The sequence below is a fragment of the Pleurodeles waltl genome, chromosome 6 (assembly GCF_031143425.1).
Source record: "Pleurodeles waltl isolate 20211129_DDA chromosome 6, aPleWal1.hap1.20221129, whole genome shotgun sequence".
NCBI classification, from domain to species: domain Eukaryota; kingdom Metazoa; phylum Chordata; class Amphibia; order Caudata; family Salamandridae; genus Pleurodeles; species Pleurodeles waltl.
The window spans coordinates 1671140799-1671168714 of NC_090445.1; the positions used below are offsets into that span (position 1 = coordinate 1671140799).

General features: G+C 44.2%; 1 protein-coding gene across 1 annotated transcript in view; it reads right to left on the reverse strand.

Annotated features, from left to right (window-relative positions):
* RAB14 (RAB14, member RAS oncogene family) overlaps positions 1-13533 on the reverse strand; it is a 227694-nt gene extending 214161 nt beyond the window's left edge. Inside the window, exon 1 of the mRNA XM_069241660.1 lies at positions 13159-13533. The gene's annotated coding sequence lies outside the window, so the exon portion shown is untranslated. The remainder of the gene's footprint in view (positions 1-13158) is intronic.
* Between the last annotated feature and the right edge of the window lie 14383 nt (positions 13534-27916).

The window sequence follows — 27916 nt, forward strand, 5'->3', positions numbered from 1 at the left end:
TCCCTGTATTAATTTTGTACTCATACAATCTCCTGGAGTACATTTTGAATGCTGGCCAACAGTACATATTGGAGAACCAACAAGTAGTAGTGTTGGGATTGGCTCTCTGCGGGGTCACCACCAAACCTTTTGACTTCGCTGGTCCCGTTTTCAGAATCACTTTACCAAGGGCCACTGGAATCATAAGATTGTGAAGCTGTACAATTTTCGCATAATTAGCCTGCAGATTTTAACAAAAAAAATTGTTTCTTGCTCATATGGTTCAAAGGTTACTAAAAATGCAGTGACAAGTTGCTGCTTGGTGGAAGGCCCGTCGCAAAACTGGTCTGGTCACCATTCTGTTGCGGTTATATTTGGGCGTTAAATTGTAACTAATGAGGTGAAACCAAGGCCCAGACAGTGTTACCAAGTTTTAAAATGACCAAATAAAGTAGTACAATACTAAAATGTACAGCATAATCTGCATTTTCCTGCTGCGTATTTTACTCAAACCTGCCACATAATTTGGCCCTATTCTTCAGCATAATTCCTGTGGCCCTGACTTTACCCCTGCTAAGCAGTGCTTGGGTTCCCCGCTTTAAACATGGCAAAACTGACTTATGCCCAATAGGCACATTTAATTTACATTTAAAATACCTTATCATTGATAAATGCTTTACGTTTGTCCCTCCTTGGGGAGGTTTGGTTACAGCCTTAGACATTGACCCTGTACATGGATAACTGCACGAATGCCCATACATTTGACTGCGAGCAAACTTTTTTCCTTTTGTGTCTCTCCTTCGCGCTCATGGCGGCTGTGATGCTTTGAATTGGCTCGCTTATGTAAACTGTTTTACTTTTCATTTTCAATTTAAGTGGCAAGAAAAGACCAGTTAGGAATTTACAACTTTAACAGCTCTAACTCAAGCAAACTCAAGACTCATTGCATTGTAAATGCTTGTTAAACATGCCATTGCAGCCTGTGTGCAGTTTTGAACTGCCATTTCGAAACAGCCAAAATAAATGTTTTGCAGGCCTAAACTCTTTGTTAATGCATATAAATCACCATTAGTGAAGGCCCGCAACAGAGCACAGGGCAGGATGGATTGTATTTAAAAAGTCTGACATGGACTCTTAAGTTTTACATGTCCTGGTAGTGAAAAACTAAAATTTGTTTTTCAATACGGCAAGGCCTATTTCTCCCATAGGACACTGGGGTTACTTTATTACATTTAATTTAATAAGTGAAAGCTCACATGGCAACAGATAGAAATGTCATGTTTACACTCAAATGAACTTCCCTTTCATTTTTTTAACGATAGTTAAATTTTAATTAACAATTCTGAAAACACCACTTTTAGAAAGTTAACATTTTCTTGTTTTAACCATCAGGTGCCTGTACACTAGGTCACATAAGCTGCAGTTGGCCACTGGCGCTTGTGTATTCTTGCTAGACAGTATCATAAAGGGGTACTAGGGGTGGGCAGGGCCATCCTGACCTGATTGGGGGGGGGTCACCTACTACACTTGCACTTCAAAGGAGCTGCCTCTGCAGACACACAAAGAACTTCACACTACCTTTTTGTGAGCCCAGACATGCTAGCACCAGGACAAGGACGATGGATGTTCCACAATCATGCTGGGGGAGGGGGTGCTTCTAGAAGTTTCTTCCACTTCAAAGCAGGCACCAGTTGTTATTATTAGACCTTGAGACCAATTCTTCAGTACACTCCTGAACCTGTGGATACTACAAAAGAAGGAATGCCCTCCTGCTGGAAGCCTGTCGTGCTGTCTAACAGTATACCTGCCTCCCTTCATCCCAGGCTACCCAAGTGACTCCAAGAGACAGCAGACTGACTTCCTATTCAGAGCCACAGGGTCATGTCATAAGCTCCAGAGGGATCCCTGCAACTGCTCAGCTTCAACTAGACCTACAAATAAATCTGCCTGAGCGTTGCAAAAGTGAATCCCTGGTCCCCAAGAAGCACCTCTCCAGGTGCTGTGTCCTTGGTGTGGTACCATAGTGCACTCCTCTAACCCCCAAAGGAGAAATCCTAAAGTGTTGGGTTCTTTGCGAATGGGTCTGCTCGACCCACATTTTTGCCACGTGCCATCACAAAGCTCCGGTGTACCAGATTCTGTGCTACAGTGACCACCAGCGATGACCGACCACAAGAGATCTGCACTTCACACTACAGCACTGCCTGCGGCGACCACCAATGCAAATTTCCAGCAACAGTTGTCCGTGACGGCCAACAGGATCTTTGTGCTACAGCAACTACTATCTGTGACGCTCTCCCTACAGACTCTTCCACAGCAAACTAGATTATTTGCACCAGACTTTGAAAAGGTACGTTTTTCACTGGAACTACCCTGGTCCCGATATCGGGAACAAGTTCCATCGCGGTCAGCCTGAACTTGTGATTTTCAACCAGTCTTACAGAAACAGATAACTACAAGTGGTTCTTTGTGCTTTTAGGAACTACACCTAAATCTTTGAAATTGCAAATCTCTGGTTCTATTGACTCGATGTTTGTTGTCTTAGTGTCAAATACTTTATTATACTTTTTTCCCCTCAATTCAAGTGAGATTTTTCTTATGTTGTGCTGTCACTACTACTATTTGCGTGCTGCATATCTACTCTACACACTGCCTTTTTGTTAAGCCTGACGACTTTTGTGCCAAGCTACCGGGGGATTAAGTACAGGTTAGTTTAGTGGCTTTTTGTGGGTTACCCCAACAAGAATTGTGGTTGTTGCTTAAGTGCCCGACTTCCCTCAACCAAGTCAATTTCTTAGAACTAGTAACCCAGGCAGTTGAACACAGCAGGTAAAGCAAAGACACTCAGTTTCAGTGCACACAACCAACTCCGATGTGGAGGGTAGCCTTTTCACAAAGTCTGTCAAGTTACCCACATAAATCGTATTTGTCAGGGAAAGCATCCAATGTTATTAGTTTAACATACAAGCCCCACTGTGTTACTGGCTGTTGTATTCCTGCCATCTACCCTGGATACTCCACAGTAATTTGCCCAGTATACACTGAATACCGCATGAACCGGAGGAAATACTCACCATAAAATATTCCTTTTTAGTTTCACTTCAATGCACCACATTGATGCTATGCAGATGCAAGAAACTTTCCACATTCACAGCAGTAGGTTAAAAAAAATAAAAATAAAAAAAAATAAACAGAACTGTTCTCCTTGCTACTTCCGCGAGCAAGAGTGTGGGAACCAAAAGAGGAGTTACTCTGCCTAACGGGTAGGCTTGAACTGGAAATATGAAGACCCCTACTCACTGGAAGCATCTACTACTGCCTGAACCCCTCCTTCACTCACATAACAGAAGCGCATTAATGTCTCAAAACTCACTGTTGCTGCCCTCTTGTGCTTGCACCGTGTCCCTCTCTGATTTTAAGGAAACAATAGTTCACTAGGTACTCATATCATGGAATACTATTTGCAGTGCATGGTAAATTACACTACTGTGACCAGCGATTGGCATGGTGTAATTTGCTGTGCACTACAAACAATAACATTCTCTGAAATGGAGTCCCTGGCTAGTGAACCACTATTTCCTTAATTATTTATACACCTAGGTTCCTTGGCACGTTGCACAGCACTTGCATTATTGCTACATCCTGACGTGATGGATTAAACCCAGATCTGTGACTGGGGGTGAATGTTTGATTTGTTCTGCATTCCATCCATCATCTGTTTTTGCATTTGTCTCCCCAAGTGGGAAGGGTATGCCCATGCGTGGATCCCGTGCTTGCTATGCCATCAGATTCAAGCTAGCCTGGCTGATGAAGGGTGATACCCTGAAACCAGTCCCAGGATGCTGGTTTCTGGCCTAGGGAAGACCTGGCCTGGCAGTTCGGGCTGTACTGTTCCCATGGGGAACAGGGTCAAGACTGATTTGCATATGGCTGGGCCCAAACTGGAATGGCATGGCAAGCAAAAAAAAAACGGATGGATTAAACCCAGATCTGTGACTGGGGGTGAATGTTTGATTTGTCTTGCATTCTGTCCATCATCTGTTTTTGTATTTACAGACAGCAAGCACTCATTCAAGAATACAGTCAATAGGCTATGCTCCACAAGAGGGACGAACTCAAGCTGGTCAGCTTAAAATAAATGGAGCCAGCAAACAGAAAGTAAGCAACCATGAGTAACAAAACACAAAGCCAATGGTAAGTAATAGGTGGAATGCATTCTCAGGAAAGCTTTCAAAATGTCCCCGAAATGTTGCTCGCAACCCAGATAGCTGCACTGTCTAGTGAAGTCTGACTAAAAAAATGGTAATGCCGGGTGAGTATCCCTGCATGTGTCAGGTGTGGTGTTCGCTGCCCAACAAGGTGAAATGCTGGCCCTCGCAGAACAGTGGTAGTTTTTGGCAACTTGTGAATATGCCCCTTATGCACTCAGGATAAAATGTCTGCCCTTACATAATGGTGGCATTTCTTTCTAACCTATAGGCTCCCATGGGATGATGCCCACTTCCCATACATGGCATTTTGCCGACCCCTGGTAAAATGATTGCCCTGGATACTTCCCAGCACATTGTGAGCATACACTGAAAACGGCAGCCCAGTCTGGCATAATGTTGGCAAAATGGTGGCCCTTCTTAGCATACTGGGCAAACTGTTGGTAGAAGTGGCAAACTACGGCATAAAATATATCCTGGCAGTCCGATTCCTGGCATACTGGGAGCATCGAATGCACAATAGTGTCAAATTGTGGCATAATATTCATCATGGCAAAAAGGTGTAAAATTCACAACATAATGTGGGCATCATTAATACAATGAGGCTTCTGGCAATATGATGATAATTCTTGCTATAGACAGGGAATCACTAAGCAGTAGTGGCAATTCTCAACATTATGTGCATCCAAAGTGTCCACACCTGTTATAATACCAGCAAATGTATTATGGTATTAATTTGTGACATATTGGGAACGGGTATGGGATGATATGCCCAGCTGGCAAAATTATGCCCTTGTTTAAACGTGGTAATTCCAGATATGCTGGGGATAGTCAACGTGCCATATAAACCAGAGAAATTCAGCAGTTAGAGTTATTTTAAGCAACTATAACATGTGCCCCTGCAATGGACAGTTTTTTTCTTCAATAATTTGATTGCTAATGTTTCATTTATATTTTTATTGATGTTATAAAAGTTATCATGAGTGCTGTAATATCTGGGGTAATCAGCCGTGCATGGCAAGGTCACAAGTTATAGTTACCTAAGGCTGCAAATTATAATTTCTTGAAATATCTACAACTGCTGAATTTCTCTGGTTTTATGTGAGTAAATTCAGAACCCAACTATAATATCTCTATAAACTTAGGTTTTTGAGTCAATTTCTAAGGGTTTTTTTTCAATTTTATTTCCCAACTGTAACGTCCGTGTCACCTTTGTTTTTCTAAGTGAATTTCTATGGCTTTTTTAAAATAATGTTCATTACCACAAGTTAATCCAACCACGCTGGCTGAAAAGCCTCATCTGTAGCCAACTTCCTATAACAACCCAACCCCAAGCATGCTGCGGCCAGTCCCTGCGGCCATCCCCCCTACCCAATGCAGCGCACGGCCTTCGGCCATGTGCAGTGGGAGCTGGCCGCAGGGCCAGCCTCTCTGGGTGTGGAATAAGGTGTCAGAGGGTGTCTCTGGGTGTGAGAATGGATGTAACAGTGTGTCAGCTTGTAAGAGTGGGTGTGACAAGGTCTATGTGGGTGTAAGAGTGTCTGATTGTGCTCCAATATATGAAAGATGCATTCACCTCCAGAAAACATTTCATAATGTTAATCAATATGGAATTGTGGAGTAAACACTTGCTTTGTCTTCGCCAAACCCTGGAGTATGAATCATTTGTCCTTTCCAGAAGTAGAACTTTAACTGGTGCACCTGCTACTTTTATATTTATTAGTGCTTCCAGTCAGGATTTTCTGTGAAATTAGCATCATGGCCAGAAAGGAAGCTCATCCGTTCATCCAACAATAGTCCACAGTTTTGCACAAAATGTCTATCCAACTGTAGCATTTTTTTTTACTGGTTAGTTAGTGCTACCACGGAGTGAAAAAGTGTGGGGGGGGGGGGGGTGCCTGAGGGTTAAGGTGTGTCCCTCCTGCAGCCATCTGTGGCAGGTCACCCAGTGTGCAGTGGGACTGCGTGTGTGGGTGGGAGGGGCTTGGAGACCCACTGGGTCCCAGCTGGTTCTCCACCTCCTGCGGGAGCCAGCACTGCTGTCACAGAAATGGGGCTGCTAAACTTGAGGCTCCCTGACTATGAGAGCAACTGCTTCCTCGGTTTCCCTGCCCACATCTCTGCGGAAACCTCCACTCCCATCAAGTGAGAGCTGGTAGTGGAGTTGTGTTTGCTCCGACTCGGCCGGAACTAGGACCACTCTCGCCAAGTCACAGCACACCGCTATGTCCCATGGGTGGGCACCCAAGGACATAGCAGGGGCCGGCCCTGTGGGGTGGCGGTCCAAAGGGCCATTATACGTTCCTCGAGAGGGACAGGCGCCCCCAACCTTAAACATTGCCCCTCCCTCCTCCGCATTGTTTAGCCCTGGGGAGGTGGTGGTCCCTGGGGCTGCAGGGAGGCTGCTCAGCCCCTTGCAGCATATAATTGAATACAAGCCCCTGGGAGGAGGAGGTCCCCGGATCATAGAAATGCCCTAGGAGGGGGGCCCTGTGCGCCCCCTCTTCTTTATTTTTCACATGCACCCAGGACCAGGGACACACAGGGGCTTTTTCCAAAATAAGAGCTGGAGCTGGCACGTTAAAAAAAATTACAAAATTAAAAAAAAAGTTGCCGCAGATTCGCGAATTTGCAGCAAAACTTTTATTTAAAAAACAACAAAAAAAAACGTGTTTTTGCCCTGGCGAGGTCCCTGTGGAATCCCAGCACCAGAGCTAAGGGGTCACGGTGTCACTACCCTGACCCCTTTTCATATTTGTTACCTTTTTTTCCCCTGGGACTTGGCTGAAGCAGAGTCCCAAGATGACTGCCATCTCAGAGAGAAAAAAAGGGTTTTGGGGGGGGGGGGGGGGGGGGGGGGGGGGGAGGGGGGAGAGAGAAGACGTGAAAAAGTGTGTTTCCAATGTTAATTCCCATAGGAGTTTTGAACTCGACTACAGCCCAAACCACTGGAAGGTCCTGCACCAAATTTGGCAGACAGCTAGATTTTGTTTTGCAGATTGTGGTTTTGTTTATTTGGTGTAAATCCGTTCAGTGATTTTTGAGATATTTAAGGGGAAATAAATTTGTACATCTATGGCTGCTGATCCATCGCAACGTTTTTGAAGTGATAGTGGCATATTCATGAATGTGCGCGACCGATTGAATGTTGTATTTTGGCTGGCTGCAACCTGACCAGAAAGTTGCAGCTAGCATTTTATGTATGGGGGACACAGTCCCCGGGGCTGATAATAAATCTGATAAGTGGTATAAGGAGTCCGGGTGGAGTTAAAATGACCCCAGTGCTGTTATATAGGGGTGTTCGAGGGTCACAATATGCCACGGAAAATGTTTTGTCGCTGTGCGATGTTCGTGAAGACGTTGCGACGCTCAGCACTGCCCCCCGGTCTAACAACATGACGAATTCGCAAATTTCAGTGAAAAAAAAAAAAATGTTTAAATGAAAGAAAGAAAAGAAATTCATAGACTCATTCATACACTAATTCATTCACTCACACTAGCATTCAGACACTCACGCAGCTGCTGACAGAACCACTCGCAAACACAAACCCACTAAAAATCCTACACAGGCACTCACGCACCCACTCACACATCTACACACCGACCCAATCAGACACTAACGCACTCACTCAGATCGTCATACATCCACTCTCAGTCCCTCACGCACCCACCCACAGACCCAGGAACACCCTCTCACACCTATTTGGTGGTGCACGCCGGGTATTGGGTGGTTATAGGGGGTTGCTCAATGGGTCTGGCCACAGGCCCTGCGACCAACCCCCACAGCGCATGGCAGAAGGCCACCCGCTTCACATGGCTGGGTTGTTATAGGGGGTTGGCTGCAGGGCCTGCGGCCAACTCCTCCTGCGAATAGCCCAAGACCAATGCACAGGGATGGCTGGATTAATGTATAGTAATTAAAGTTGCTTTGCATTATTAAAAAAAAATAATAATAAACACCAATGCACTGAGGGGGAAAAAAAAAAAGGTTACAGGGACGTTAGAATTAGGTTTTGAATTTACTTGTACAAAACCTTAGAAATTCAGTAAATAGAGTTATTTCAAGTAACTATACCTCACTTTGTAAGGTAACTTTACCGCATGCCCTCGCCATGCGGTGTTAATTACCCTAGATAGTACAACATTACAGTTAAAACAAGCTCTGGGAAGAGCAGAAGAACCACTGCATGTGAACATATTTAACATTCAAGCTAGTGTACGTGCGCAGCCACTGCCTCTTTAACCCAGAACAAATACACCCTTGGTAAAGCCAGAGTTTTGAAGAGAGGGTCAGGCGAAGCGAAACCTACTGTATTTGTAAATGTTTACCTGACTTTCACTCAATTTCCTTATGATTTGAAGAGATACTTCTGTATGGCACAGTGGTGGGAGGGAGGAATCAATCCCCCGAAAAAATCCATGCAGTAGTTAAGACATTATAGACGGTACCAATTTGGGTGAAGTAAGGAAATAATACTACCTGAACACACAATCTCCTCTAATTTTCAGCACTCTATTTGTAAACATTATGAAAGGTTTTCTTTTTCAATTGTAGGACTATTGTAACTAACACTCCTCTGATAAATATTGAAAACATGAGACCCCTTCTAATCAGACGATCAGAGCAGCATCAGCAAAAATCACAAACTGGTTGGATAAGGTGACAGCCACAGACGTTTTACGCTATTTACAAGGTATTATCCAGTTTAGCATTATTTCAGTCTGAAAGTTCCTTTTATCACCAACTAAGCTAACTTATTTACGGACATTAAGAAAATACACTATTTGTGCCATTCATTAGCTTTTTAATTCACAGATTTTTTAAACCACTACTACAGGCATTTGGACTGTTTTTGTGGCCCTACATACTAGAAAGATACAATAACAGTCCTGTGTTTTTCTCAAAACAAAAAAGTTAGCCTAGCCATATTTGTACACATAGAAGCGATTAACTGAAGTATCATTAGGAGGACAACGCACTCTACTGTATTGAAGAGACACAGAATGTAGGCTACATAAGTCATTAAGCAGTGCAAAGGAATGTTAACACTTTGTAAAGTACTTAGAGGATCCCTGTGTAATAAAAGCACAATTCAGTATCAAGTTCATTTGAAAATCCTTAGCTCAGTCCTGGGTAGCTGTGACTCAGAGCACTATGGCTTTGTCAAAGGAAAACGAGTGAAGTAAGAAGTACCAAAACAATCAAATAAGAAAACTAAACAATAAAAATCCGACTCTAATTTAAAAAAATGGAGTGCATTTTGTCTTCAAGTAGATGCCTCAATGACAAATCACCAGAGGAATCCAGAGATATGCGTTTGCAAAGAAACAATAAATCACAAATGTTCATTTACAGGAATAAATCATTACAATCTATTGTGATTTGGGGATAGCCATCTCAAGTAGCTTGAAAACTGCCACTTTTGTGGAGAACACCTACTTACAGAGCCAGTCACCGGGACCAATAAGGTCCAGATGAACAGTTAGCTTGCAATTAAACAGTCTCCATTCCAGTTCCACGGTCTAGGAGTGAACTGCCATAGGAATCAAAGGAGTGATTGTGATGCACGGGTAACAGGATGCTGAGCTGGTGTCAGGGGAATCTTTCAGTGGCGGGCCCTCAATCCATGAGCACAGTGGGGCAACTCTGGCCTCAGTGGCCATTGTCCCTCGAAGTCCAGATGAAATGCAGTCAAAAAAAATCACCTGCTACTGGTCTCCGCTTGCAGTGAAACTAGCAGTTTCTTTTAACTGGCAGTAACTCCCTTGCTGAGCAACCAAACTGTATCAACTCTCCCAGTTCCAACAGACTCTGGTGAAACTTTTGAAGGTCGGGACTACCTCTCCCAGGTTGCACTTTGACAGTCAGTGACAATTATGTGTTCTAAGCTACCAACTTGCCGAGGTAGGCTTCTTACCTTTTGTGGCACTGTCGCTATAACAGCCGAATAAGAATCACTTTCTCTGCCTGAGGCTCGAGGGCGACTTTTCCTCAAGGGGATACCACTGGAAGAGTCCTCTCATTGCTAGCCCAAGGTGAAGTAGGTGCAGTTCAATCTTTGGTGCAGCCACTCTTAGCTGGGTCCAGCAAACACCTGGGCATTTCTTTTTTCAGTTCTCTCTCCACAAAGATGAGATTTGAGGTATGTGTGCCAACTTTATGCCTGTTTCTGGCCCTCGAGATATGTGGAGACTACTAGCCAATGGGCTACCAGTTCCCCTCCCACCTAATGACGACTTCTGGCAAAGTGTGGCACCTTGCTAGGCCAGAATACACCACTCTACCCATTCCCAACATGACAGGACCTTTTTCTTGATGTGTGGGGCACCCCAGCCCATCCCAGAGGTGTGGCTATCTAGGAACTATCTTCCCACAGAAAAACAGTTTGGCAATGTCTTCACGCTCTCGGTCTGAAAGGCCAGCCTGTCATCTCAAACAAAGGAGCAGTCCCTCTCTTGTGCGACTACTGTTTGCCCTTCAAAAGTGGCATCCCCTTTGAAGGTCACCTTTTGGGCTCACACCCTGTTTGGTATTCCTTCTAGGAGGAGGTCTAACTTCCTGACTTGGCAGAGCCTTTGCATTCCATCCTGAGTGTTGTTCATACCCCTCCCCAAGAAAGCAGAAGGCTGTCTCGAGCACAACAGCTTGCATGAAACTATAAATGGTCACTGGAAAAACTGGGCAATAATGTGGCAACTTTCTAAAGTTGTCATTTGTGTAAAATTACATTAAATTTGACCTGAGCAACTAATCAGACTTACCCAAAAATGTTTTAGATACCTTGAAGTGTAATATTTAGTAGTCCTATTTAGAAGTTAGCTGAGTTGTCAGAGGGTAACCCTGTACTCACCAAATGGGCTACCAGCCTTTACAAAATAAAAATGACAATGTGGAGTTTTTACTGTCAGGACAGGTAAAATTAAAAACAAAAAACAGGTCCATCTTTTTATTATCATGCCCCTTGGCTTTATAACTTAGTGGGCTTTGCCTGAGGGGTAAATTATAAATATATTTAAAAAAAAGATTTGAGTTTTGCTATTTGTTATGGCATTAATGGAGGCAGCAGTTCAGAATTACTTTGGCAAATGTCAATGGCAGGATGGGATTCATGTTTTGCCTTGGCACACGTGCAATGGCACAGTAAGCGCTGCAGGCCATAAGGGATACTAACATACAGCCCAGGGATATCCCTGGTACCAGATACAATGGACCAAGTAACTTAACTTATGCCAATTGTGGTTGAGCCAATTAGACATACTTTTAAAGGGTAAGAGCACTGGCACTGAGGTTGGTTTGGCAGGACTGAGTGCCCTTACAGAGTTAAAAAACAGTTGCTTCAGTCCAAAAACCTCGGGACGATCATGCAAAAAGGATTTCCTTACAGAAGCGTACACTAACCATCTTTAAGTAAAAGGCTATCCAAGTATGCGCGGATTTGCAAAGTTGAGTTTGACGTGTTTTGGAGTCATGCAGAATTGAGGAGGTGGGGAGCTCCAAAACATGCTGCAGTTAATTTTTGCTAAAAACAATACAAAAAGTTAAGAATATGCCTCGACTTGAAGGAGTTATGAATACGAATAGTCAAAACGTGCCATATTGCCTTTTGTGTTTTCTTTAAATGTAGCAGCGGGGTTCCATGCACTGGTGTTCAAGGGGTCATACAGAACTACTTTTTTTTTTTTTTTTTTTTTTTTTTTTAAAGTTTTATTTAGCGCAACCATGGCCAAAAAGGATCAACCAGAAAACAGGTTTAAACATTTGAAAAGTTCAACCATTTATGTAAAAACTATGTTAAAGCATACAGGTATTCTCCCAAGTTTTTATTTAGTGAGATGGCATTCAGCCTCTGCCAAAAGTGTCTTTCGAAAAGGTTGATATGAGAAATTGGATTATGGGGCACATTATCTATGAGTGACAATGTTATATATTGAATACCTCGCTGGAAAACAATGAGGTATACCAGGCACGTACAATATAGCTAATTGTATTGTAAAGATGCGTAGAACGTAAACATGTCTATCCAAAGACTTATTTTCTTTATCAAACGTATCAGTGTAGAGAAGATTTTTAGTTATAAAAAAAAATCTCTGGATAATATGCATTTTTAGCATCTATTTGTACATTTTCGCGTTATGCTGGTACGCAATCTCATTTAAGAGACACAACAAACAAGAAAGTTTAACTGTAAAATGCCATTGAGGGATTCCAATGGTATTTTAATTTACGAGTGCGGTGGGCTGGACAGCTGTCAGATATTACCAGTAGCCCGAGACCATATTTCACAACCACCAGAACTCTCTGAACCATGTAAATGGCTTCAAGTGATTAAAACGTGGAATTCAAACAATATAAAAACTGCAAACTGTGCATGAATTAAATCACTCCCGTGAAATAGGGCCGCTGAAAACGTTGCGTTAAATAACAACAAACTGCGAGACATACGTGGGTTAAACAAACAGTGAGTAGAAAAATAAAGGGGAGATAAATACAGAATGACCCTAGGTATTGGGGAAAAACTGGAATACAAAGACATGCGTGTGCGTCGTAGATGGGATGTGCTGTGCATTTTAAATAACAAACTGTGCACTTGCACAGAAGCGGAGTAAGAAGGAAAGAGATACATTGTACATCAATGGCAGGAGAGAAGGTGAGGTGATGTTAAGTGTAGCACTGGGGACGCTGGTGCCAGCGGGCAGGGCTGGTGCAGAGGGGCCTGCTCACACCCGGCTCACTGGCTTTGACAGCAGAGGAGGCACCGACTCTTCCGGGTGCAGGAGCCGGGCCTCAGAGCCGTGGGCAGGCAGAGGGGAACTGGGCCAGGGTGCTGAGCTCGGGTGGGCGACAGGTCTGGGCAGGGTCTGCAGTGCAGGGGCCACCCTCCCGAGGGGGGTGGGGAGGGTTAGCAGCAATATACAAGGGGCCTGTGGAACACCGGGCCCGTGACAGCACTGGGCGTCGCTACGCTCTCACCGGGGCGGAGTGGGGCTCGCTGTCACCGCGTCTTTCTGCTTCCCTAGCGTTGTCCTGTCCGCCGCTCTCCTTGCCCCTGGGTGTTCCTACCGCTCCGCCCCGCAGCCGCGCAATCTCGTCTCCCCTCGGCTTCCTGTCTCCGCTCCTCCTCGTCCCTTCTCCTTTCCAAGATGGCGGCGCTTCCCCCCCCCACTCTGCTCAGGGTTTCCTGTCACGCTCCCTGTGGCCGCGCACTGGCTGGGAGTGGGATAGCGTTGGCGCGCGCCCGGCGCTCCTCGACCGGGTGGCGGTTGGCCGCGAGCCTGCGGCTTTCAGGCGCTCCTGGCGTTCCCAGACGTCTCGAGACTCGCACGACCGTTTAGCGATCACGCGCCTGTTTCTCCGCCCTGTGGTGTCACGCGCTTTCTGGTGGCGCGCGCGTTCTTTCCTTCAGCTGTTTCTATGTTTTTTTCTGTGGGCTCGTTCCTCCCACCTTCGCGATTGTTGCTTGTAGGGCGAGTTTTTTTCAGCAGGCGAGACCTGTCCGGAAATACATTTTGAAATACTTATTGTGTAATAAGCTCCACGAACGCTCTAGCGTGGTCCCCGCCAACAAAGTTGCGTAATTTCAGTTTTTGCAACTAAAACTCGCAGAGGGATATCACTAAACACATACCTCTTTTTCAATGAATATATTTTGCTTGGGGTGGGGGCGGTGAACTGGGTGAGGTTAAAACCTTTACTTATCATCAGTATATCTCATGTATGGTCTTGACTTAAACGCTAATCGTCTGTTTTCTCCCACTGCATTATGGAACTTATAGTTGGATATATATATATATATATATATATATATATATATATATATATATATATATATATATATATATATTTTTTTTTTGTTTTTTTTATTGCACGAATATAGAGCTGCACAGTTTTCTAGCTCTATGCACTAGTCCAGATTTTTTCCTTGCATTATGGAACTTGTCGTTTTGATTGTATAATCGGTTATACAGAATGACATTAAAATAATGCAAATTATAATAGAAACCTGGATTGCGTTTGTAGTATCCTCCCCAGCCTGACTACCCACCAATGAATACGCAACACGCAGAGTTAAATACTACACGTCTTTATTCTTCAGTGTGTAACCATGAATTGAACATTCTAAACCTTCATTCCCTTCACTACGTTCTGAAATTTATGTCATCCCTCTACAGAGTCTTTCAGGATTCAAAAAGGTTCCATCATACATACAAAACACAACATCTCCCCCTCTGTTAAATAAAAAAGTAATATTTTTTTACAACATATACACTTTATATCTCTTCAATAAACCTTCTTGGCGCTTTGATAGCTCGTCCAGATCGTGTCTTTGGAAACTGGAATCAGCAGTCAGAGAGTCCATGATCTGCTTCTGTGATGTAGGAGCAGTGGCAGTCTGGGGTTCTCCAAGTGTTCTCTCAGAGCCAGTCTCTGCATTGACATTAGGGTATGACAAGCATTGAACCACATGTTTGAAGTGCAAGGAATCTCGCCTGATAGATTTTCCTGGACGTTGGGCAGTCACCATGTGCCCCTTTCTGGTTACAACGTGAAATTACTCAGGGTCAAAAGGAGCATCAAATCTACGACATCGTCGCTGATGAACAAGCACTTGTCAGTATAGCCCATCATTTTCTGTTTGCAACTCAAGTCTGTTGCACATGTGTCTGTTTCAGTTCTGGATCTGGTGTTGGTCCACAGAGGCAACTTGGTTGTTCTGGCTCTCCCGAACATCAACATTACAAGGCTTTCACCGGTGGTCAAAAGAGGAATTGAACGTTAAGCTCATAATGTGGAAGTTAAGACAGTCTTTAGATTGATCTTCTATAATGTAGACTGCTGAACAGCTTTCTTTAGTGTACTCATGAAACATTCTATGAAGTTGTTAGTCTGAGAACAAAGAGGTGTGCACTTCGGATGCTTGACATTAAACAGATTGAGGAAATCGTAAAAATTCGCTGCTATTAAATGTTGGGCCATTGTCACTTTTCATAATCAAAGGAATGCCCCATGTTGCAAAGTTACCATCTACTCTCTCAATGACTCTTTCCCGAGTGACAGACATGAGATGTTCAACTAACGGGAAGCAAGAGTATCCATGCACAATTACCATCAAGTGATATCCATTGTCAACTGGACCGAAAATCAACAGCAATGCTTTCCCAGACATGACTTGGTAACTCCGACATGTTTAGCGGATGTTGACTGGGTTTCACTGGCAGGCAGATACATAGATGATAGGGTTTAATTTCTTGTTCAAATCGTTCATGGCGATGAGGAAACCAGACACGATCTCAGAGAGCTTGTTTAGTGGAAACAATTCCACAATGTCCTTCACGGCCCCTTCAATCACTTGCTGTCATTGTCTCTCCGGAATGACAATTCTTAAAACCTCTCAAGATAATTCCTTCGTATTGCACAGATCGTTAATCTTTGATATTTTTGCATTTCTGATACTCATTGTCACTGGTAAGAGGTCGAGCGTGTTGATTCCATGACAGATGGACAATAATATCTTTTAACCCCTTCTGTGCCCAGGACATAATGGTTACGTCCTGAGGCACAGTGCTGCTGTGCCCAGGACGTAACCATTACGTCCTGTGCACAGAGCCCAGAGGGAGTGCTAGCGCTCCCTCTGTGGGGTTCCCCCCCACCCCCCCAAGTCAGGGATGGAAGGGGAAGCCCTTCCCCTTCCACCCCGACCCCCCCCAAACCCCTTGTGACGTCAGCGCGCGCTGATTAGTCACAGGGTCTCCCCCATCGCGCTGGAAGCTCTGCTTCCAGTGCGATTGAAAGAGAAATGCAAAGCATTTCTCTTTCAATCCCATGGGGGAGGCCTGGAGGGGCTTCAAAGGGAAGGAAATGTATTTCCTTCCCTTTGAAGTCTCTCACAGGGTTTCAAAAGCCGGTTTGCTTGCTTGCAATCCGGCTTTTGAAACCCCACTAGACACCAGGGATTTTTTTTATTTTATCTGAAACTGACAAAAGGGAGCGACCCCTTGGGCAAGGGTCGCTCCAAGGGGGGCATTTTTTTGGGAAGGCCTTTTCTGCCCCCCCTGGGATCATTTTTTTTTTCTTTTTTCTTTTAGTTATGTTTTCTTTTCTTTTTAGGTGGGGAGCGACCCCTTAGGCTAGGGTCGCTCCCCTAGGGGGCAAATTATATTTAGGCCATTTCTGCCCCCCTTGGGGGCAGATTGGCCTATTTTGATGAGGCCAATCTGCCCCCAAGGGGGGCAGAAACCATTAGACACCAGGGAGTTTTTTTTTTGCGTGAATTTCACGCAAGGGGAGCGACCCCTTAGGCAAGGGTCGCTCCCTAGGGGGGGAATTATTTTAAGCCATTTCTGCCCCCCTGGGGGGTAGATCAGCCTATTTGGTTAGGCTGATTTGCCCCCAAGGGGGGCAGAAACCACTAGGCACCAGGGATTTTTTTTTTTTTTTGTTTTACAGATGGGGAGCGACCCCTTGGACAAGGGTCGCTCCCCTGGAGGGGCAAATTGTATTTAGGCCATTTCTGCCCGCTTTGGCGGCAGATCGGCCGATTTTAGGTCAATCTGCCCCCAAGGGGGGCGGAAACAACTAGGCACCAGGGATCTTTTTTTTGCACCGTCACGCAAGGGTAGCGACCTTGTAGGCAAGGGTCGCTCCCCGGGGGGGGGGGCAAATTTATTTCAGGCCATCTCTGCCTCCCCTGGGGGCAGATCGGCCTATTGGTATTAGGCCGATCTGCCCCCAGGGGGGGCAGAAACCTCTAGGCGCCAGGGCAATTTTTTTTTGGGTGTTTTTTTTTTGTTTGTTTGTTTTTTTAGAGATGGGGAGCGACCCATCAGGCAAGGGTCGCTCCCCTGGGGGGCAGATTGTATTTAGACCATTTCTGCCCCCCTTGGGGGCAGATTGGCCGAATTTAGGTCAATCTGCCCCCAAGGGGGCAAAAACCACTAGGCACCGGGGATTTGTTTTTTGGCGCCAATGTCACGCAGGGGGAGCGACCCCGTAGGCAAGGGTCGCTCCGGGGGGGGGGGCAAATTTATTTTAGGCCATTTCTGCCCCCCCCTGAGCCTATTATTAGGCCGATCTGCCCCCAGGGGGGGCAGAAACCTCTAGGCGCCAGGGCAATTTTTTTTTTTTTTTTTTTTTTTTGTTTGTTTGTTTTTTTAGAGATGGGGAGCGACCCATCAGGCAAGGGTCGCTCCCGGGGGGGGAGGGAGGGGATTGGGGGGGCAAATTTATTTTAGGCCATTTCTGCCCCCCCTGGGGGCAGAAACCTCGCCAGGGCAATTTTTTTTTGTGTTTTTTTTTTTGTTTGTTTGTTTTTCTAGAGATGGGGAGCGACCCATCAGACAAGGGTCGCTCCCCTGGGGGGCAAATTGTATTTAGACCATTTCTGCCCCCCTTGGGGGCAGATTGGCCGATTTTAGGTCAATCTGCCCCCAAGGGGGCAGAAACCACTAGGCACCAGGGATTTGTTTGTTGGCGCCAATGTCACGCAGGGGGGGCGACCCCGTAGGCAAGGGTCGTTCCCGGGGGTGGGTGGGGGTTGGGGGGCATATTTATTTTAGGCCATTTCTGCCCCCAGGGGGGGCAGAAACCTCTAGGCGCCAGGGCAAATTGTTTTTGGGTGTTTTTTTTTTGTTTGTTTGTTTTTTTAGAGATGGGGAGCGACCCATCAGGCAAGGGTCGCTCCCCTGGGGGGCAAATTGTATGTAGACCATTTCTGCCCCATTGGTCAATTTTAGGTCAATCTGCCCCCAAGGGGGCAGAAACCACTAGGCACCGGGGATTTGTTTTTTGGCGCCAATGTCACGCAGGGGGAGCGACCCCGTAGGCAATGGTCGCTCCTGGGGGGGGGGAGTGGGGGGGGGGTTGGGAGTGCAAATTTATTTTAGCCCATTTCCTGGGGGGGGGCAGAAACCTCTAGGCGCCAGGGCAAATTTTTTTTTTGTGTTTTTTTTGTTTGTTTGTTTTTTTAGAGATGGGGAGCGACCCATCAGGCAAGGGTCGCTCCCCGGGGGGTGATAGGGGGAATTTATTTTAGGCCATTTCTGCCCCCCCTGGGGGCAGAAACCTCGCCAGGGCAATTTTTTTTTTGTGTTTTTTTTTTTGTTTGTTTGTTTTTCTAGAGATGGGGAGCGACCCATCAGACAAGGGTCGCTCCCCTGGGGGGCAAATTGTATTTAGACCATTTCTGCCCCCCCTTGGGGGCAGATTGGCCGATTTTAGGTCAATCTGCCCCCAAGGGGGCAGAAACCACTAGGCACCGGGGATTTGTTTGTTGACGCCAATGTCACGCAGGGGGGGCGACCCCGTAGGCAAGGGTCGCTCCCGGGGGTGGGTGGGGGTTGGGGGGGGGAATTTATTTTAGGCCATTTCTGCCCCCGGGGGGGCAGAAACCTCTAGGCGCCAGGGCAAATTATTTTTGGGTGTTTTTTTTTTGTTTGTTTGTTTTTTTAGAGATGGGGAGCGACCCATCAGGCAAGGGTCGCTCCCCTGGGGGGCAAATTGTATTTAGACCATTTCTGCCCCATTGGTCGATTTTAGGTCAATCTGCCCCCAAGGGGGCAGAAACCACTAGGCACCGGGGATTTGTTTTTTGGCGCCAATGTCACGCAGGGGGAGCGACCCTGTAGGCAATGGTCGCTCCTGGAGGGGGTGGGGGGGGGGGTTGGGAGTGCAAATGTATTTTAGGCCATTTCCTGGGGGGGCAGAAACCTCTAGGCGCCAGGGCAAATTTTTTTTTTGTGTTTTTTTTTGTTTGTTTGTTTTTTTAGAGATGGGGAGCGACCCATCAGGCAAGGGTCGCTCCCCGGGGGGTGGGAATTTATTTTAGGCCATTTCTGCCCCCCCTGGGGCCGGCTGAGCTAGAGGCCAAAATCCACAGGTAGGCACTTTGCAAAAAACACCTCTGTTTTCTGTGAAAAAATATGTTGTGTCCACGTTGTGTTTTGGGCCATTTCCTTTCGTGGGCGCTAGGCCTACCCACACAAGTGAGGTACCATTTTTATCGAGAGACTTAGGGGAACGCTGGGTGGAAGGAAATTTGTGGCTCCTCTCAGATTCCAGAACTTTCTGTCACCGAAATGAGAGGAAAAAGTGTTTTTTGGCCAAATTTTGATGTTTGCAAAGGATTCTGGGTAACATAACCTGGTCAGAGCCCCGCAAGTCACTCCATCTTGGATTCCCCTGGGTTTCTAGTTTTCAAAAATGCGCTGGTTTGCTAGGTTTCCCCAGGTGCCGGCTGAGCTACAGGCCAAAATCCACAGGTAGGCGCTGTTTTCTATGAAAAAATGTGATGTGTCCACGTTGTGTTTTGGGCCATTTCCTGTCGCGGGCGCTAGGCCTACCCACACAAGTGAGGTATCATTTTTATCGGGAGACTTGGGGGAACGCTGGGTGGAAGGAAATTTGTGGCTCCTCTCAGATGCCAGAACTTTCTGCCACAGAAATGTGAGGAACATGTGTTTTTTTAGCCAAAGTTTGAGGTTTGCAAAGGATTCTGGGTAACAGAACCTGGTCCGAGCCACACAAGTCACCCCATCTTGGATTCCCCTAGGTCTCAAGTTTTCAGAAATGCACAGGTTTGCAGGTTTCCCTAGGTGCCGGCTGAGCTAGAGGCCAAAATCTACAGGTAGGCACTTTGCTAAAAACAGCTCTGTTTTCCGTGATGTGTCCACGTTGTGTTTTGGGGCATATCCTGTCGCGGGCGCTAGGCCTACCCACACAAGTGAGGTATCATTTTTATCGGGAGACTTGGGAGAACATAGAATAGCAAAACAAGTGTTATTGCCCCTTGTCTTTCTCTACATTTTTCCCTTCCAAATGTAAGACAGTGTGTAAAAAAGACGTCTATTTGAGAAATGCCCTGTAATTCACATGCTAGTATGGGCACCCCGGAATTCAGAGATGTGCAAATAACCACTGCTTCTCAACACCTTATCTTGTGCCCATTTCGGAAATACAAAGGTTTTCTTAATAGCTATTTTTTACTCTTTATATTTCAGCAAATGAATTGCTGTATACCCGGCATAGAATGAAAACCCACTGCAGGTTGCAGGTCATTTATTGGCTCTCGGTACCTAGAGTTCTTGATGAACCTACAAGCCCTATATATCCCCGCAACCAGAAGAGTCCAGCAGACGTAACGGTATATTGCTTTAGAAAATCTGACATTGCAGGAAAAAGTTACAGAGTAAAACGTAGAGAAAAAGTGATGTTTTTTCACCTCAATTTCAATATTTTTCTTTTTCAGTTGTTATTTTCTGTAGGAAACCCTTGTAGGATCTACACAAATTACCCCTTGCTGAATTCAGAATTTTGTCTACTTTTCAGAAATGTTTCTGGGATCCAGCGTTGGTTTCATGCCCATTTCTGTCACTGACTGGAAGGAGGCTGAAAGCACAAAAAATCATAAAAATGGGGTATGTCCCAGTAAAATGCCAAAATTGTGTTGAAAAATTGGGTTTTCTGATTCAAGTCTGCCTGTTCCTGAAAGCTGGGAAGCTGGTGATTTTAGCACTGCAAACCCTTTGTTGATGCCCTTTTCAGGGAAAAAACCACAAGCCTTCTTCTCCAGCCCCTTTTTCCCATTTTTTTGAAAAAAACGAAATTTTCACTGTATTATGGCTAATTTCTTGGCCTCCTTCTGGGGAACCCACAAAGTCTGGGTACCTCTAGAATCCCTAGGATGTTGGAAAAAAAGGACGCAAATTTGGCGTGGGTAGCTTATGTGAACAAAAAGTTATGAGGGCCTAAGCGCGAACTGCTCCAAATAGCCAAAAAAAGGCTCGGCACAGGAGGGGGAAAAGGCCTGGCAGCGAAGGGGTTAAACTTTCCATGTCACTATCTTGACTCATTGCAGTGACAATTTGTTCCAATTAAGTGGCAGCTGGTGTCTTTGATTTCACAATAAAGTTTATGTAGGCTTCAGCAGCCTTAGATAGGATACCTTCACATTGTATAGGCACTCTCGAGAAGTAGTCAGGAGGGTTTCGATCCTTCCTTCGACAATGCACAATGGTGTAGTTGTATTCTTGCAGTCTTAGACCTCAACGTTCAATTTATGAAGGCATTTTGGCCTTTGGATTGACAAAAATAGTCAGCAGTGCCTGATGATCTGTCATAAGTGTGAAATGTTTTCCGTACAAGAACACATGGAAATGTTCACAAGCCCACACCACTGCTAAACTTTCTTTTTCAGTTTGGGAGTATGCACATTCAATCTGTGACAAACCTTTACTTGCATAGGACACAATTTGTCTTAAGGATTTTGGCTGTCCGCTGTGTTGTGCAAGGATAACACCTAACCCGAGTGGGCTAGCATCAGCAACAACTTCAGTATGTAACTTTGGATCAAAATAAGCTATTTCAGAAGCATTTCAGTAGCTTGTTAAATTCTTTTAAAATTTTGCTTGCATTCATGTGACCAGTGAAATGAAAAATTATTTTTCGTCAGCTCTCTCAATGGAGCATTCACTGTAGCAAAGTCTCAGTTAAATCTAGAACAGTAGCTGGCCATGCCAAGGAATGAACGTAACATATAAACATCTTATGGGGGGGCTGGCAGTTGACAACACTTGTACCTTAGCTGGATCGGGTGTCATGCCCCACCCAGAAAAGATATGACCAAAGAACTTTAGCTTTGTCTTGTTGGATTCACATTTCTCAGCATTTAGCATTAAACCTGCATCAACGAATAAATTACACACTTGTCTTAATGCTTTGTCATGTTCTTTCTGTGTAGCTCAGAAAACCAATATGTTATTGTTATAGTTGAAAGCATTTACAACAGGTTGTATGATATGTCTAATGATATCTTGAAAAATCTCAGCAGCTAATGACACACCAAACTTTGGGCCTGGTTTAGAGTTTGGCAGACGGAGTTACTCTGTCACAAGCGTGGCGGATATCCCATCCGCCGTATAATGATTCCATTATATCCATGGAAATCGTAATATGGCGGATGGGAAATCTATCATGTTTGTGATGGAGTAACCCGTCCGCCAAACTCTAAATCAGACCCTTACTCTTTTGTATTAGAATAGACCTATATATGTAGAAAAGGTTGTAAGGTACCTGCAATTCTCCTTGAGTTCTAACCGATGATATCCTTTATTCAAGTCAAAGGAAGAGAAGACTTTCGCACCTTTGAATTGTGTTATCATGTCAGTAATGTGCAGACCTGGAAGTTGTTCTTTTTCAATAGCCTTGTTCACTTGTCACATATCCACGCATATGCGTACAGCTCCTCTGCTGTCCTTTTTGGGTGCTACCACTGTGGGATAAACCCATGGAGCTGGACAAGCAGAACACTCAATTATATCACATTTAAGTAATGTTTCAAGATCCTTTTCAACAGCTTCTTGTATATGAAATGCATTTCTTCTATGTCTCTGAGCAACAGGATGAACATCATCATTGATATGTAATTGTACTTTCATAGTTTTAAGTTTGTTTTGTTAGCCTGTGAAATAATGAAGGGAACTGACTTACTACTTTCTGATGAGCATTCATGTTGTAGTTCACTGAGATCAGTCCCATGTCAGCAGCTGTGCTGAAACTGAGTACAAAGGCACTTGACACTATACCTTGAAATACATGAATGGACACTTGCACTCTTGTCTACCTATGCTTCTTATTCTCTGTGAATGAACCTTTACTTTTGAAAGACATTGTTGCAGGCCACGTGTACACATTTGTCTTTGATATCATCAATCATGAAGATAATTCATTGTATTTCTCTTCAGGCATATTATTTATTGACACACCACTGTCAATGATAAAAAGTATTGCACAAGCATTTATTTTCAGGGTAATTTTTGGAGAATGTTTGAATGACTTGGATGTTTTTTCATGTCAACTTTTCTTTGACTGGTATTTCTCCTCACATGCGGCCAGTCCAACATGTGCGCACCTTTCTGAGGTAAACATTGACATTACAGAATCATCTTCCCTTTCACTCTATACTGGTGCTGACAAGCTTTTCAACGATGATTTAGAAGACAATCAACTTCGATGGGTGTCATTTGTCTCAGCTGATGTTGTCGCTTGGCCTTATGGGCATGCACCAAGCACTGCTTCTGGAACGTTCGGTCAGCCATTTTGCCTTTGTGCAGTGACACACTTGCATTTTCTTTCGCCTTGTAAACCGTCACAAATTGTTCTCTTTACGACAAACCTTTATATATCTGTGCAATGGTGGGACATTTACCTTCATGTGGAAACGACAATCCACACTCGAAACACAAACTCTTTTTCCATAGAGACATCACCTTGTGTCCTTCAGCTTTGTGTTTCTACTTACTTTTCATGTCTGACTCACTTTGGACACCGCTGCCTCCATGTCAGCAGCTTGTCGATCAGCATGCTCTTTAGTTCTGGCAGCCATGAGAGCTTGCTCCAGACTAAGAGCTTCTCTCAGCATTCATCGTCTGAATTAATCTGACAAGCATCCATCAATAACTCTGAGACATATTGCTTCTTCATCATTAAACTCATTGAATCTACAGTCTTTTATAATCGTATCCAGTCTCTCAATGAATTCATCAATGGTTTCACCAACTCTTTGTCGTTCTTGACTGAAAATTTACCTTTCGTAATCTCCACTCAGGACTGGATGGAACTTGAGATTCAAGGTATTTTTAAATTGACAGTGCCTAACTTCATCAGTTTGAGGCATTGTGTTTATGACTTCTTTTACACCATTTACACTCTTTCCGGCTCCCTCTGTCCGAAATCAGGATCTGTTCCATTCATACCCCTGCTTTGGCCTAAGGTGTACCGACCTTAGGGTCATCATTGGCGGCCTCAATTGTCAGAATTACTTTCTGCTTGGCCTTTTGTCATTGTGGGTATGGACATCTCCATAAGCACAATCCCAGGCACTTCTCTTGGAGTCACCTTCGGCAGCAGTCTGATTCTCTATATTCAGTTCCGGTAAGCAGACAACTCTTTCATGCACCTTATTAGTCATGTTTTTCAGTCTTTCTTTATCTCTTTTAGCACCTGGTTGATCTCTGCCCTGCAGCTCTTCTGATCATAACGTTATTGCATAGTCTGCTATTACTAATAGCTGTTTTTGAAAACCTGGTTGTATCTGCCTTCAACAGTTGCACTCCATATACTGCATAATTCTACGTGGCTTAGGTGGCTTAGTGGCGCAGTACCTTTCCATATGGTCCTGTTTGTAGTATCTTGACCAATGATATGTGGACTCTTTAGTAAAGCTTTTTTTATCTTCAAATGCTTGACACCAGCTGGAGTTGTGCTTTGATGCCACACACGCCAGTTGTCGATTCGGCACTTCAGTGAAGGCACACGTTGCATGCACAAACAGATTGCTTGGACAATGGCAAATATTTCCGGGACAGCACTGTCAATCATCGAGTTACATATCCTCTATCTCGTTGCCAGTTGTAGCATCTTCCCCAGCCTGGATACACGTCAATGGATACAACACACATGGAGCTATGTATTACACATCTTTATCCGTAAGTGAGTAACTGCAAATTCAACATTATAAACCTGCATTCCCTTCACTATGTTCTGAAACTTACGTCATCACTCTACAGAGGCTTTCAGGATCCAAAAAGGTTCCATCATACATACTCACAAGACCCAACAACATTAGCATTGTATTCCACTGATCTGGGAAGCACTGAGAAGTCCGCAAACTTAGTCTCCAAGGACAGCACCACAACTTGAGAACATCAAAATCTTTCTGAAAGGAAACACTTTTTACATTTTATAGAAATACATTTGTCAAAGTAACATTCTCCCTTTTGGTCAGAACTTGCATTTGTGGAATCACTACAAAAATATCAGAGTAGTTAAAGATATTTTTGAAGGAGGTGCTGCCTAATTTAGGCATCTGAGAGTTATGTCACAGTACCCATAGTACAAAATAGAGGATATGTTTATTCAGGAATAGGGAGGGACCGGTGGTTGAAATGGAAATATGGGAGTGAGGTACTCACTGTCCCATCGTAACTGTTTTCTGCTGAGAAGTGCTGGTATTCTTCCATTAAAAGCATTGCAGCGATATTGCGAAGAGCCTGTAACCCCGCTTTCATTTTAGAGAAGTGCAGGTACTGGGTACCAGACAGTACCTGCCCTATTTAACACACTTACTCTTACCCTATACATGTCTTCCTTCAGGCACCTTGAGACTGTTAGTCGACAACTGTGTTTAGGGATATTGTTTTGTTTATGTTATTTTTTGCAGTCTGTGGTGCAGGGCACAGAATGTAGTGTATTTTTTTAAAATGTACTATGCCATCTTAGAATCTTGAGAAGGGCATCTTTTAGATGCAATGGGCAATTAGAGTCGTTACCAGTGGCTGGGATGCTTGAAGGAACAAACCATCATGTGAAACAGACCCTTGATTTCTTGTAATTCTTTCACATCTTTTCACACTGGTGACAAGGATAATTTGGGGACTTGATTCAGATGGGTGGTTCCAACACCCTACCACTTTTTTGCTGTTATAGCCGCTGAAGGAGTTACTCTATTGATCCTCCAGCTATTCAGAGGTATTTACAATGCTCATGCAGTCCTCCTACAAAGGCTTACTACATACAGCTGCCAGCCTTGTGGCTTTGTCAGAGTTTGTTTTTGTTTTACAGTGTTTTTTTTTTTTTACAACTTGATTTTTGAGGAGGTATTATAAACAGGACCGGACTAGGCAACCAAAAGCAGCCCGGGCAAAAATGTCTAAACCAGCCTGCTCACTTCGTCTCCTCGTGCAATCTTTCTCTTTTTATCCATCCATTCTTTCTCCGTCAACTTCTCTCATCTCTCTGTTCTACTCTAAACTTGTTCTCTCTGCCTTCCCACTCTCTCTCAACATTGAACCTGGGGCAATTAACTCTTGGAAACTGGGGAAAATGAACAGACACCACAAGTGGCACACTCCTTCAAACCGGCCTCCAAGGAGGGCTGCAGCCCACCGGGGAAATGCCTAGAGGAATAAAAGGCCTGTCTGGCATTGATCATAAAACTAAATATTGGTTAAAAGTGAAACTATTTTTTTGGTCTCACAGAGCACACTTTGCCACAGTAGTCCTGCGTACTGAAGGAAACATCTTTGTGCAGATGTACTTTCTGTGAATTTAGCCAATGACTGTGGCAGGCTGGCCTATTACCCCCATCTTGTATGCTGAGTGGACAAAAGAAAAATGCAAATGGCACAATAACAGACCAAATGATGGAGGTGACTGGCTGAAAGCCCATCTACGTATATTATATTTATAATTTTAGTTAAATCAAAAGGTCTTCACTAATGCCTGACCTAAAAGTTATGCCCAGACTTAGTAATATATCCTCGCTACCAACAGACATAAGAGTTGGTACCGCTTCTCATCTTATTATTTCTTATAACAATTAGCCCATTTGAATATGAGACAGGTGTTAAATTTAGTTTCGTTAGTAACAGTGTTGTTCTTTATAATATTAAACGACTGAATGTTGAGACTGATTGGAAAGGGGTGTAAGAAGAGATTGGGAGGGAAAAGGGACAGTTTCTGTTGCTAGAGGGTATGCAGAGGAGAATGGAAAAAAGGACTGAGCTGTATTAGCTGTATTTTAAGTTGTTCAGAAGCAAGTTCTTTGAGTTTGGTTTTGATGGAAGGTAATAAAGGGTTTCCTCTGATAAATATAGCAATTGTCTGTATTCAGGAAAGCTATTATACCACAATTGCTGGCGTCCCTTTGCCAATTCTACATGTCCTAATGCCACTGTAGTTATTCATGTGGTCTTAAATGTCATAGGAATTTGCTTCAGTAATCATAATACAAATTTAGCTCCTGGGTGTGACAGAGTACCATTGATGGTTTGCTAGCAATTTAGTAGACACAATAGTAGCTTATTACCTGATGAATTATCAGTCTGTTCTGCATGGGAATATCGCCCTGGTGTATCACAACCAATCCTTGGAATCCAACATTTGAATGGCTCGGGCTCAGATTCCACTTTCTATTTCTTTCGTCCCAGACCAGTTCAAACTGGCAAGCACAGAGAAGCACACACTTCATATTTGTTTTAGTGCTTATTGCCAGTTGTAGAGGAGGGTAGTACCAGAGAATGTGTCAGTAAAAAGTCATATCCTCTGTCTATGGCTCCAGGTGGCAAGTCTCCAAATGTAGAGATCCATACATGATCGCCCTCCCATTGATGTAGACACTTTTGGCAAGGCCCTTGCATCCTCTTTTGTGTTAAGGTAAGCACCTTTCCTGTTTATTGTGCATGACTTGGAAGAGTGTTGGTTTGTAAAGTGGCTGGAAATATATGTCAAGTGAGGTTCATAGGACTGATCAAATTGTGTTGTGGCAATTTGTAGGCATTATATATAGGAGTGAAGTAAGGACTGAATAAGGCTTACAGATAATCACCATTCTTGTCTAGTCTGACCTATGCATGAGCAGATCATGTGCTTGTGAAAAGTCAGGGATTTACCGATCTCCATAATTTAAGGATTTTATGGTTGATCCTTATCATTGCCACAAGCAAGTTCCTCAGCCGGACTGTCTGAACCAAGAATGAACTTCCACATATGGAAAATGTTTTAAAGGAAGTGTGGGCAGTGTAGATAGAGTATACAGTTTGTCTAGCTATATGATTTTGAGTTTATATGATTATAGCACATGGCTGCCCAGTATGGGGTTCCCAGAGCTAAATGAAAAACTCATAGTGATTCAGTAAGGTTGGGTTGCTAGTTTGTAAGCTCTGGGTTCACAAAGGAA